Source organism: Cetorhinus maximus, unplaced genomic scaffold (genome assembly GCF_964194155.1).
Source record: "Cetorhinus maximus unplaced genomic scaffold, sCetMax3.hap1.1 HAP1_SCAFFOLD_470, whole genome shotgun sequence".
NCBI classification, from domain to species: domain Eukaryota; kingdom Metazoa; phylum Chordata; class Chondrichthyes; order Lamniformes; family Cetorhinidae; genus Cetorhinus; species Cetorhinus maximus.
In genome coordinates, this window is record NW_027596412.1 from 233,747 (window position 1) to 246,289 (window position 12,543).

General features: G+C 61.8%; 1 protein-coding gene across 1 annotated transcript in view; it reads left to right on the forward strand.

Moving 5' to 3' along the window:
* Positions 1–287: 287 nt before the first annotated feature.
* LOC144673795 (protein capicua homolog) overlaps positions 288–12,543 on the forward strand; it is a gene marked incomplete at its 3' end in the record, with an annotated part of 86,298 nt that continues 74,042 nt past the window's right edge. Inside the window, 1 exon segment of the mRNA XM_078535454.1 lies at positions 288–504.

Here is a 12,543-nt window from a genome sequence, read left to right on the forward strand (position 1 = left end):
TTGACATCTCCCAGGGTTTGTTCTAGTGTTTTCTGTCTGGATAAGGAGGAGGAGGAGGCGGAGAGGCCATCGCGGTGCATACAGGGAATTGTAGTCCGCGACCGCCAGCTCCATCCGGGGCTCCACTCGTCATGACGTCATGGGAGGACTACTACTCCCGGCGGGTGGCGCGCGGCCGGCGGCCCGGCGCAGGCGCGAAGGCCGATTGGTAAACAACTGCGGGGCGGCCGCGGGCCTCGGCCCCACCCGATTGGTCGGGCCATGGGCCCCGCCTCCATGACGCCTGACGCCCATTAGTGGGCGCGTCCGCCCATCAGGGGCGGGGGCGCCGCCGATTGGTCGGGATCCGAGCTGGGCCAGCTCCATTCACCATTTTGGAGCCTGGGCTTCCCACAGTGAGAGAGAGGGAGAGAGTGGGGGCTGAGAGTGAAAGGATCTGTGGGAATCTGGCAGGACTGCCCTCCACCCACCCAGCCACCCACAACCAGCCACAGATTTCGGTGAGTACCTGTCAGCCAGGCTGGGGCCAATGCCAGGGTTAGTCAGCACTACTGGGAGAGACTGACACTACTACTACTACAGGGGGAGTGAGTGTGACACTACTACTACTACAGGGGGAGTGAGTGTGACACTACTACAGGGGGAGTGAGTGTGACACTACTACAGGGGGAGTGAGTGTGACACTACTACAGGGGGAGTGAGTGTGACACTACTACAGGGGGAGTGAGTGTGACACTACTACAGGGGGAGTGAGTGTGACACTCCTACAGGGGGAGTGAGTGTGACACTCCTACAGGGGGAGTGAGTGTGACTACTACAGGGGGAGTGAGTGTGACACTACTACAGGGGGAGTGAGTGTGACACTACTACAGGGGGAGTGAGTGTGACACTACTGCAGGGGGAGTGAGTGTGGCACTACTGCAGGGGGAGTGAGTGTGACACTACTACAGGGGGAGTGAGTGTGACACTACTACAGGGGGAGTGAGTGTGACACTACTGCAGGGGGAGTGAGTGTGACACTACTGCAGGGGGAGTGAGTGTGGCACTACTGCAGGGGGAGTGAGTGTGACACTACTACAGGGGGAGTGAGTGTGGCACTACTACAGGGGGAGTGAGTGTGACACTACTACAGGGGGAGTGAGTGTGGCACTACAGGGGGAGTGAGTGTGACACTACTGCAGGGGGAGTGAGTGTGACACTACTGCAGGGGGAGTGAGTGTGACACTACTGCAGGGGGAGTGAGTGTGACACTACTGCAGGGGGAGTGAGTGTGACACTACTGCAGGGGGAGTGAGTGTGACACTACTGCAGGGGGAGTGAGTGTGACACTACTACAGGGGGAGTGAGTGTGACACTACTACAGGGGGGAGTGAGTGTGGCACTACTACAGGGGGAGTGAGTGTGGCACTACTACAGGGGGGAGTGAGTGTGACACTACTACAGGGGGAGTGAGTGTGACACTCCTACAGGGGGAGTGAGTGTGACACTCCTACAGGGGGAGTGAGTGTGACACTCCTACAGGGGGAGTGAGTGTGACACTCCTACAGGGGGAGTGAGTGTGACACTACTACAGGGGGAGTGAGTGTGACACTACTACAGGGGGAGTGAGTGTGACACTACTACTGCAGGGGGAGTGAGTGTGTCACTACTACTGGGGGGAAGTGAGTGTGGCACTACTACAGGGGGAGTGAGTGTGACACTACTCCAGGGGGATTGAGTGTGACACTACTACAGGGGGGAGCGAGTGTGACACAACTACAGGGGGGAGCGAGTGTGACACAACTACAGGGGGGAGCGAGTGTGACACAACTACGGGGGGAGCGAGTGTGACACAACTACGGGGGGAGCGAGTGTGACACTACTACGGGGGGGAGCGAGTGTGACACTACTACGGGGGGGAGCGAGTGTGACACTACTACAGGGGGAGCGAGTGTGACACTGCTACAGGGGGAGCGAGTGTGACACTGCTACTGGGGGAGCGAGTGTGACACTGCTACTGGGGGAGCGAGTGTGACACTGCTACAGGGGGAGCGAGTGTGACACTGCTACTGGGGGAGCGAGTGTGACACTGCTACTGGGGGAGCGAGTGTGACACTGCTACTGGGGGAGCGAGTGTGACACTGCTACTGGGGGAGCGAGTGTGACACTGCTACTGGGGGAGCGAGTGTGACACTGCTACTGGGGGAGCGAGTGTGACACTGCTACTGGGGGAGCGAGTGTGACACTGCTACTGGGGGAGCGAGTGTGACACTGCTACTGGGGGAGCGAGTGTGACACTGCTACTGGGGGAGCGAGTGTGACACTACTACGGGGGGGAGCGAGTGTGACACTACTACTGGGGGAGCGGGTGTGACACTACTGGGGGAGCGGGTGTGACACTACTGGGGGAGCGGGTGTGACGCTACTACTGGGGGAGCGGGTGTGACGCTACTACTGGGGGAGCGGGTGTGACGCTACTACTGGGGGAGCGGGTGTGACGCTACTACTGGAGAAGCGGGTGTGACGCTACTACTGGGGGAGCGGGTGTGACACTACTACTGGGGGAGCGGGTGTGACACTACTGGGGGAGCGGGTGTGACACTACTACTGGGGGAGCGGGTGTGACACTACTACTGGGGGAGCGGGTGTGACGCTACTACAGGGGGAGCGAGTGTGACACTGCTACTGGGGGAGCGAGTGTGACACTGCTACTGGGGGAGCGGGTGTGACACTACTACTGCGGGAGCGGGTGTGACGCTACTACTGGGGGAGCGGGTGTGACACTACTACGGGGGGGAGCGAGTGTGACACTACTACTGGGGGAGCGGGTGTGACACTACTGGGGGAGCGGGTGTGACACTACTGGGGGAGCGGGTGTGACGCTACTACTGGGGGAGCGGGTGTGACGCTACTACTGGGGGAGCGGGTGTGACGCTACTACTGGGGGAGCGGGTGTGACGCTACTACTGGGGGAGCGGGTGTGACGCTACTACTGGGGGAGCGGGTGTGACGCTGCTACTGGGGGAGCGGGTGTGACACTACTACTGGGGGAGCGGGTGTGACACTACTGGGGGAGCGGGTGTGACACTACTGGGGGAGCGGGTGTGACACTACTACTGGGGGAGCGGGTGTGACACTACTACTGGGGGAGCGGGTGTGACACTACTGGGGGAGCGGGTGTGACACTACTGGGGGAGCGGGTGTGACACTACTGGGGGAGCGGGTGTGACACTACTGGGGGAGCGGGTGTGACACTACTGGGGGAGCGGGTGTGACACTACTGGGGGAGCGGGTGTGATACTACTGGGGGAGCGGGTGTGACACTGCTACTACTCCAGGGGGAGCGAGACTGACGCCGCTGCAGGTAGTGTGAGACTGGCACGAGGGAGAGACTGGCACGGGAAGGGGTGAGTTAGGCTCGCATTACCATGCGCCGCACATGTTCAGGGAGTAACACGGGCAGTAATAAATGGAGTGAGGCTGGCGCCAGAGGTGGAGGGAGAGTGGCGCCACGAAATCTGCTGTCCTTTCCTGGCCTGGCCCACACATGACACCAGACCCACAGCAATGTGGTTGACTCTTAGAATGCCCTCTGAGCAAAGGCACTTATGGATGGGCAATAAATGCTGGCCTGGCCAGTGATGCCCTCATCGCATGATCAAATAAAAAAAAAATACATGGAGGGGGAGAGAATGGCCCTGCTACAGTGAGAGAGGGACTGGCCCTGCTACAGTGAGAGAGGGACTGGCCCTGCTACAGGGAGAGAGGGACTGGCCCTGCTACAGGGAGAGAGGGACTGGCCCTGCTACAGGGAGAGAGGGACTGGCCCTGCTACAGGGAGAGAGGGACTGGCCCTGCTACAGGGAGAGAGAGACTGGCCCTGCTACAGGGAGAGAGAGACTGGCACTGCTACGGGGAGAGAGAGACTGGCACTGCTACGGGGAGAGAGAGACTGGCACTGCTACGGGGAGAGAGAGACTGGCACTGCTACGGGGAGAGAGAGACTGGCACTGCTACGGGGAGAGAGAGACTGGCACTGCTACGGGGAGAGAGGGACTGGCCCTGCTACAGGGAGAGAGGGACTGGCCCTGCTACAGTGAGAGAGGGACTGGCCCTGCTACAGGGAGAGAGGGACTGGCCCTGCTACAGGGAGAGAGGGACTGGCCCTGCTACAGGGAGAGAGGGACTGGCCCTGCTACAGGGAGAGAGGGACTGGCCCTGCTACAGGGAGAGAGAGACTGGCCCTGCTACAGGGAGAGAGAGACTGGCCCTGCTACAGGGAGAGAGAGACTGGCACTGCTACGGGGAGAGAGAGACTGGCACTGCTACGGGGAGAGAGAGACTGGCACTGCTACGGGGAGAGAGAGACTGGCACTGCTACGGGGAGAGAGAGACTGGCACTGCTACGGGGAGAGAGAGACTGGCACTGCTACGGGGAGAGAGAGACTGGCACTGCTACGGGGAGAGAGAGACTGGCACTGCTACGGGGAGAGGGAGACTGGCACTGCTACGGGGAGAGGGAGACTGGCACTGCTACGGGGAGAGGGAGAATGGCACTGCTACCGAAAGAGACTGGCACTGCTACAGGGGGAGAGAGAGACTGGCACTGCTACAGGGAGAGAGAGATTGGCACTGCTACGGGGAGAGAGAGACTGGCACTGCTACCGAAAGAGACTGGCACTGCTACAGGGGGAGAGAGCGACTGGCACTGCTACAGGGGGAGAGAGCGACTGGCCCTGCTACAGGGAGAGAGAGAGACTGGCCCTGCTACAGGGAGAGAGAGAGACTGGCCCTGCTACAGGGAGAGAGAGAGACTGGCCCTGCTACAGCGGTAGAGAGACTGGCCCTGCTACAGCGGTAGAGAGACTGGCCCTGCTACAGCGGTAGAGAGACTGGCCCTGCTACAGCGGTAGAGAGACTGGCGCTGATGCAGGAAGAGAGAGACTGGCGCTGCTACAGGGAGAGAGAGACTGGCCCTGCTACAGGGAGAGAGAGACTGGCCCTGATACGGAGAGAGAGAGACTGGCACCGCTGCAGGGAGAGAGAGACTGGCCCTGCTACGGGGACGGAGAGACTGGCACTGGTGCAGGGGAGAGATAGACTGACCCTGCTACAAGGTGAGAGAGACTGGCCCTGCTACGGGGAGAGAGAGACTGGCACTGGTGCAGGGGAGAGAGAGACTGGCCCTGCTACGGGGACGGAGAGACTGGCCCTGCTACGGGGACGGAGAGACTGGCCCTGCTACGGGGACGGGGAGACTGGCCCTGCTACAGGGAGAGAGAGACTGGCCCTGCTACAGGGAGAGAGAGACTGGCACTGCTACCGAAAGAGACTGGCACTGCTACGGTGAGAGAGACTGGCCCTGCTACGGGGAGAGAGAGACTGGCACTGCTACCGAAAGGGACTGGCCCTGCTACAGGGGGAGAGAGACTGGCACTGCTACGGGGACGGAGAGACTGGCACTGCTACGGGGAGCGAGAGAGACTGGCCCTGCTACGGGGAGAGAGAGAGACTGGCCCTGCTACGGGGAGAGAGAGACAGGCCCTGCTACAGGGATGGAGAGACTGGCCCTGCTACAGGGAGAGAGAGACTGGCACTGGTACGGGGAGAGAAAGACTTGCACTGGTACGGGGAGAGAGAGACTGGCACTGCTACGGGGAGAGAGAGACTGGCACTGCTACGGGGAGAGAGAGACTGGCACTGCTACGGGGAGAGAGAGACTGGCACTGCTACGGGGAGAGAGAGACTGGCACTGCTACGGGGAGAGAGAGACTGGCACTGCTACGGGGAGAGAGAGACTGGCACTGCTACGGGGAGAGAGAGACTGGCACTGCTACGGGGAGAGAGAGACTGGCCCTGCTACAGGGAGAGAGGGACTGGCCCTGCTACAGGGAGAGAGGGACTGGCCCTGCTACAGGGAGAGAGGGACTGGCCCTGCTACAGGGAGAGAGAGACTGGCCCTGCTACAGGGAGAGAGAGACTGGCACTGCTACGGGGAGAGAGAGACTGGCACTGCTACAGGGAGAGAGGGACTGGCCCTGCTACAGGGAGAGAGAGACTGGCCCTGCTACAGGGAGAGAGAGACTGGCACTGCTACGGGGAGAGAGAGACTGGCACTGCTACGGGGAGAGAGAGACTGGCACTGCTACGGGGAGAGAGAGACTGGCACTGCTACGGGGAGAGAGAGACTGGCACTGCTACGGGGAGAGAGAGACTGGCACTGCTACGGGGAGAGAGAGACTGGCACTGCTACGGGGAGAGGGAGACTGGCACTGCTACGGGGAGAGGGAGACTGGCACTGCTACGGGGAGAGGGAGAATGGCACTGCTACCGAAAGAGACTGGCACTGCTACAGGGGGAGAGAGAGACTGGCACTGCTACAGGGAGAGAGAGATTGGCACTGCTACGGGGAGAGAGAGACTGGCACTGCTACCGAAAGAGACTGGCACTGCTACAGGGGGAGAGAGCGACTGGCACTGCTACAGGGGGAGAGAGCGACTGGCCCTGCTACAGGGAGAGAGAGAGACTGGCCCTGCTACAGGGAGAGAGAGAGACTGGCCCTGCTACAGGGAGAGAGAGAGACTGGCCCTGCTACAGCGGTAGAGAGACTGGCCCTGCTACAGCGGTAGAGAGACTGGCCCTGCTACAGCGGTAGAGAGACTGGCCCTGCTACAGCGGTAGAGAGACTGGCGCTGATGCAGGAAGAGAGAGACTGGCGCTGCTACAGGGAGAGAGAGACTGGCCCTGCTACAGGGAGAGAGAGACTGGCCCTGATACGGAGAGAGAGAGACTGGCACCGCTGCAGGGAGAGAGAGACTGGCCCTGCTACGGGGACGGAGAGACTGGCACTGGTGCAGGGGAGAGATAGACTGACCCTGCTACAAGGTGAGAGAGACTGGCCCTGCTACGGGGAGAGAGAGACTGGCACTGGTGCAGGGGAGAGAGAGACTGGCCCTGCTACGGGGACGGAGAGACTGGCCCTGCTACGGGGACGGAGAGACTGGCCCTGCTACGGGGACGGGGAGACTGGCCCTGCTACAGGGAGAGAGAGACTGGCCCTGCTACAGGGAGAGAGAGACTGGCACTGCTACCGAAAGAGACTGGCACTGCTACGGTGAGAGAGACTGGCCCTGCTACGGGGAGAGAGAGACTGGCACTGCTACCGAAAGGGACTGGCCCTGCTACAGGGGGAGAGAGACTGGCACTGCTACGGGGACGGAGAGACTGGCACTGCTACGGGGAGCGAGAGAGACTGGCCCTGCTACGGGGAGAGAGAGAGACTGGCCCTGCTACGGGGAGAGAGAGACAGGCCCTGCTACAGGGATGGAGAGACTGGCCCTGCTACAGGGAGAGAGAGACTGGCACTGGTACGGGGAGAGAAAGACTTGCACTGGTACGGGGAGAGAGAGACTGGCACTGCTACGGGGAGAGAGAGACTGGCACTGCTACGGGGAGAGAGAGACTGGCACTGCTACGGGGAGAGAGAGACTGGCACTGCTACGGGGAGAGAGAGACTGGCACTGCTACGGGGAGAGAGAGACTGGCACTGCTACGGGGAGAGAGAGACTGGCACTGCTACGGGGAGAGAGAGACTGGCACTGCTACGGGGAGAGAGAGACTGGCACTGCTACGGGGAGAGAGAGACTGGCACTGCTACGGGGAGAGAGAGACTGGCACTGCTACGGGGAGAGAGAGACTGGCACTGCTACGGGGAGAGAGAGACTGGCACTGCTACGGGGAGAGAGAGACTGGCACTGCTACGGGGAGAGAGAGACTGGCACTGCTACGGGGAGAGAGAGACTGGCACTGCTACGGGGAGAGAGAGACTGGCACTGCTACGGGGAGAGAGAGACTGGCACTGCTACGGGGAGAGAGAGACTGGCCCTGCTACAGGGAGAGAGGGACTGGCCCTGCTACAGGGAGAGAGAGACTGGCCCTGCTACAGGGAGAGAGAGACTGGCCCTGCTACAGGGAGAGAGAGACTGGCCCTGCTACAGGGAGAGAGAGAGTGGCACTGGTGCAGGGGAGAGAGAGACTGGCCCTGCTACAGGGAGAGAGAGACTGGCCCTGCTACAGGGAGAGAGAGACTGGCCCTGCTACAGGGAGAGAGAGAGTGGCACTGGTGCAGGGGAGAGAGAGAGTGGCACTGGTGCAGGGGAGAGAGAGACTGGCCCTGCTACAGGGGAGAGAGAGACTGGCCCTGCTACGGGGACGGAGAGACTGGCCCTGCTACAGGGAGAGAGAGACTGGCCCTGCTACGGGGAGAGAGAGACTGGCACTGCTACCGAAAGAGACTGGCCCTGCTACGGGGACGAAGGGACTGGCCCTGCTACGGGGAGAGAGAGACTGGCCCTTCTACGGGGAGAGAGAGACTGGCACTGCTACGGGGACGGAGAGACTGGCACTGCTACAGGGAGAGAGACTGGCACTGCTCCGGGGAGAGAGAGACTGGCCCTGCTACAGGGAGAGAGAGACTGGCACTGCTACGGGGAGAGAGAGACTGGCACTGATGCAGGGAGAGAGAGACTGGCGCTGCTACAGGGAGAGAGACTGGCCCTGCTACAGGGAGAGAGTGACTGGCCCTGATACAGAGAGAGAGAGACTGGCACTGATACGGAGAGAGAGAGACTGGCACTGGTGCAGGGAGAGAGAGACTGGCCCTGCTACAGGGGAGAGAGAGACTGGCCCTGCTACAGGGGAGTGAGAGACTGACCCCGCTACGGGGAGAGACTGGCACTGCTACAGCGGTAGAGAGACTGGCACTGCTACAGCGGTAGAGAGACTGGCACTGATGCAGGGAGAGAGAGACTGGCCTTGCTACGGGGACGGAGAGACTGGCCCTGCTACGGGGAGAGAGAGACTGGCCCTGCTACAGGGAGAGAGAGACTGGCCCTGCTACAGGGAGAGGGAGACTGGCCCTGCTACAGGGAGAGAGAGACTGGCACTGCTACAGGGGGAGAGAGACTTGCTCTCCTACGCGGAGAGAGAGACTGGCACTGCTACGGGGAGAGAGAGACTGGCACTGCTACGGGGAGAGAGAGACTGGCACTGCTACGGGGAGAGAGAGACTGGCACTGCTACAGGGAGAGAGAGACTGGCCCTGCTACGGGGAGAGAGAGACTGGCCCTGCTACGGGGAGAGAGAGACTGGCCCTGCTACGGGGAGAGAGAGACTGGCCCTGCTACGGGGAGAGAGAGACTGGCACTGCTACGGGGAGAGAGAGACTGGCACTGCTACGGGGAGAGAGAGACTGGCACTGCTACCGAAAGAGACTGGCACTGCTCCGGTGAGAGAGAGACTGGCACTGTTCCGGGGAGAGAGAGACTGGCACTGTTCCGGGGAGAGAGAGACTGGCTCTGCTACAGGGAGAGAGAGACTGGCACTGCTACGGGGAGAGAGAGACTGGAACTGATGCAGGGAGAGAGAGACTGGCGCTGCTACAGGGAGAGAGAGACTGGCGCTGCTACAGGGAGAGAGAGACTGGCCCTGCTACAGGGAGAGAGAGACTGGCCCTGCTACGGGGACGGAGACACTGGCCCTGCTACGGTGAGATAGAGACTGGCCCTGCTGCAGGGAGAGAGAGACTGGCCCTGCTACAGGGAGAGAGAGACTGGCCCTGCTACAGGGAGAGAGAGACTGGCCCTGCTACGGGGAGAGAGAGACTGGCCCTGCTACGGGGAGAGTGAGACTGGCCCTGCTACGGGGAGAGTGAGACTGGCCCTGCTACGGGGAGAGAGAGACTGGCCCTGCTACGGGGAGAGAGAGACTGGCCCTGCTACGGGGAGAGAGAGACTGGCCCTGCTACGGGGAGAGAGAGACTGGCCCTGCTACGGGGAGAGAGAGACTGGCCCTGCTACGGGGAGAGAGAGACTGGCCCTGCTACGGGGAGCGAGAGACTGGCCCTGCTACGGGGAGAGAGAGACTGGCCCTGCTACAGGGAGAGAGACACTGGCCCTGCTACGGGGAGAGAGAGACTGGCGCTGCTACAGGGAGAGAGAGACTGGCACTTCTACAGGGAGAGAGGGACTGGCCTTGATACGGCGAGAGAGAGACTGGCCCTGCTACAGGGAGAGAGAGACTGGCCCTGCTACACCGGTAGAGAGACTGGCCCTGCTACAGCGGTAGAGAGACTGGCCCTGATGCAGCGAGAGAGAGACTGGCACAGGTGCAGGGGAGAGAGAGACTGGCACAGGTGCAGGGGAGAGCGAGACTGGCACAGGTGCAGGGGAGAGCGAGACTGGCACTGCTACAGGGGAGAGCGAGACTGGCCCTGCTACGGGGAGAGAGAGACTGGCCCTGCTACAAGGGAGAGAGAGACTGGCCCTGCTACGGGGTCGGAGGGACTGGCCCTGCTACAGGGAGAGAGAGACTGGCCCTGCTACAGGGAGAGAGAGACTGGCCCTGCTACAGGGAGAGAGAGACTGGCCCTGCTACAGGGAGAGAGAGACTGGCCCTGCTACAGGGAGAGAGAGACTGGCCCTGCTACAGGGAGAGAGAGACTGGCCCTGCTACAGGGAGAGAGAGACTGGCCCTGCTACAGGGAGAGAGAGACTGGCCCTGCTACAGGGAGAGAGAGACTGGCCCTGCTACAGGGAGAGAGAGACTGGCCCTGCTACAGGGAGAGAGAGACTGGCCCTGCTACAGGGAGAGAGAGACTGGCCCTGCTACAGGGAGAGAGAGACTGGCCCTGCTACAGGGAGAGAGAGACTGGCCCTGCTACAGGGAGAGAGAGACTGGCCCTGCTACAGGGAGAGAGAGACTGGCCCTGCTACAGGGAGAGAGAGACTGGCCCTGCTGCAGGGAGAGAGAGACTGGCCCTGCTGCAGGGAGAGAGAGACTGGCCCTGCTGCAGGGAGAGAGAGACTGGCCCTGCTGCAGAGAGAGAGAGACTGGCCCTGCTGCAGGGAGAGAGAGACTGGCCCTGCTGCAGGGAGAGAGAGACTGGCACTGATGCAGGGCGAGAGAGACTGGCACTGATGCAGGGCGAGAGAGACTGGCACTGATGCAGGGCGAGAGAGACTGGCACTGATGCAGGGCGAGAGAGACTGGCACTGATGCAGGGTGAGAGAGACTGGCACTGATGCAGGGTGAGAGAGACTGGCACTGATGCAGGGTGAAAGAGACTGGCACTGATGCAGGGTGAGAGAGACTGGCACTGATGCAGGGTGAGAGAGACTGGCACTGATGCAGTGTGAGAGACACTGGCACTGATGCAGTGTGAGAGGGACTGGCCCTGCTACAGGGCGAGAGGGACTGGCCCTGCTACGGGGAGGGAGAGACTGGCACTGCCCCATGGAGAGAGAGACTGGCACTGCTACAGAGAGAAAGACTGGCCCTGATGCAGGGAGAGAGAGTCTGGCCCTGATGCAGGGTGAGAGAGAGACTGGCTCTGCTACGGGGAGAGAGAGACAGGCCCTACTACCGGGTGGGAGAGACTGGCACTGCTACGGGGAGAGAGAGACTGGCCCTGCTACGGGGAGAGAGAGACTGGCCCTGCTACAGGGAGAGAGAGACTGTCACTGCCCCAGGGAGAGAGAGACTGGCAATGCTACAGAGAGAGAGACTGGCACTGCTCCACGGAGAGAGAGACTGGCACTGCTACAGGGGAGAGAGAGACTGGCACCTCCACAGGGGCTGAGAGACTGGCACTGCTACAGGAGGAGAGAGACTGGCCCTGCTACAGGGAGAGAGAGACTGGCCCTGCTACAGGGAGAAAGAGACTGGCCCTGCTACAGGGAGAGAGAGACTGGCCCTGCTACGGGGACGGAGACACTGGAAATGCTACGGTGAGATAGAGACTGGCCCTGCTACGGGGAGAGGGAGACTGGCACTGCTACCGAAAGAGACTGACACTGCTACGGTGAGAGAGACTGGCCCTGCTACTGGGGGAGAGAGACTGGCTCTGCTACGGGGAGGGAGAGACTGGCCCTGCTACTGGGACGGAGAGACTGGCCCTGCTACGGGGACGGAGAGACTGGCCCTGCTACGGGGACGGAGAGACTGGCCCTGCTACGGGGACGGAGAGACTGGCCCTGCTACGGGGACGGAGAGACTGGCCCTGCTACGGGGACGGAGAGACTGGCCCTGCTACGGGGACGGAGAGACTGGCCCTGCTACGGGGACGGAGAGACTGGCCCTGCTACGGGGACGGAGAGACTGGCCCTGCTACGGGGACGGAGAGACTGGCCCTGCTACGGGGACGGAGAGACTGGCCCTGCTACGGGGACGGAGAGACTGGCCCTGCTACGGGGACGGAGAGACTGGCCCTGCTACGGGGACGGAGGGACTGGCCCTGCTACGGGGACGGAGAGACTGGCCCTGCTACGGGGACGGAGAGACTGGCCCTGCTACGGGGACGGAGAGACTGGCCCTGCTACGGGGACGGAGAGACTGGCCCTGCTACGGGGACGGAGAGACTGGCCCTGCTACGGGGACGGAGAGACTGGCCCTGCTACGGGGACGGAGAGACTGGCCCTGCTACGGGGACGGAGAGACTGGCCCTGCTACGGGGACGGAGAGACTGGCCCTGCTACAGGGAGAGAGAGACTGGCCCTGCTACAGGGA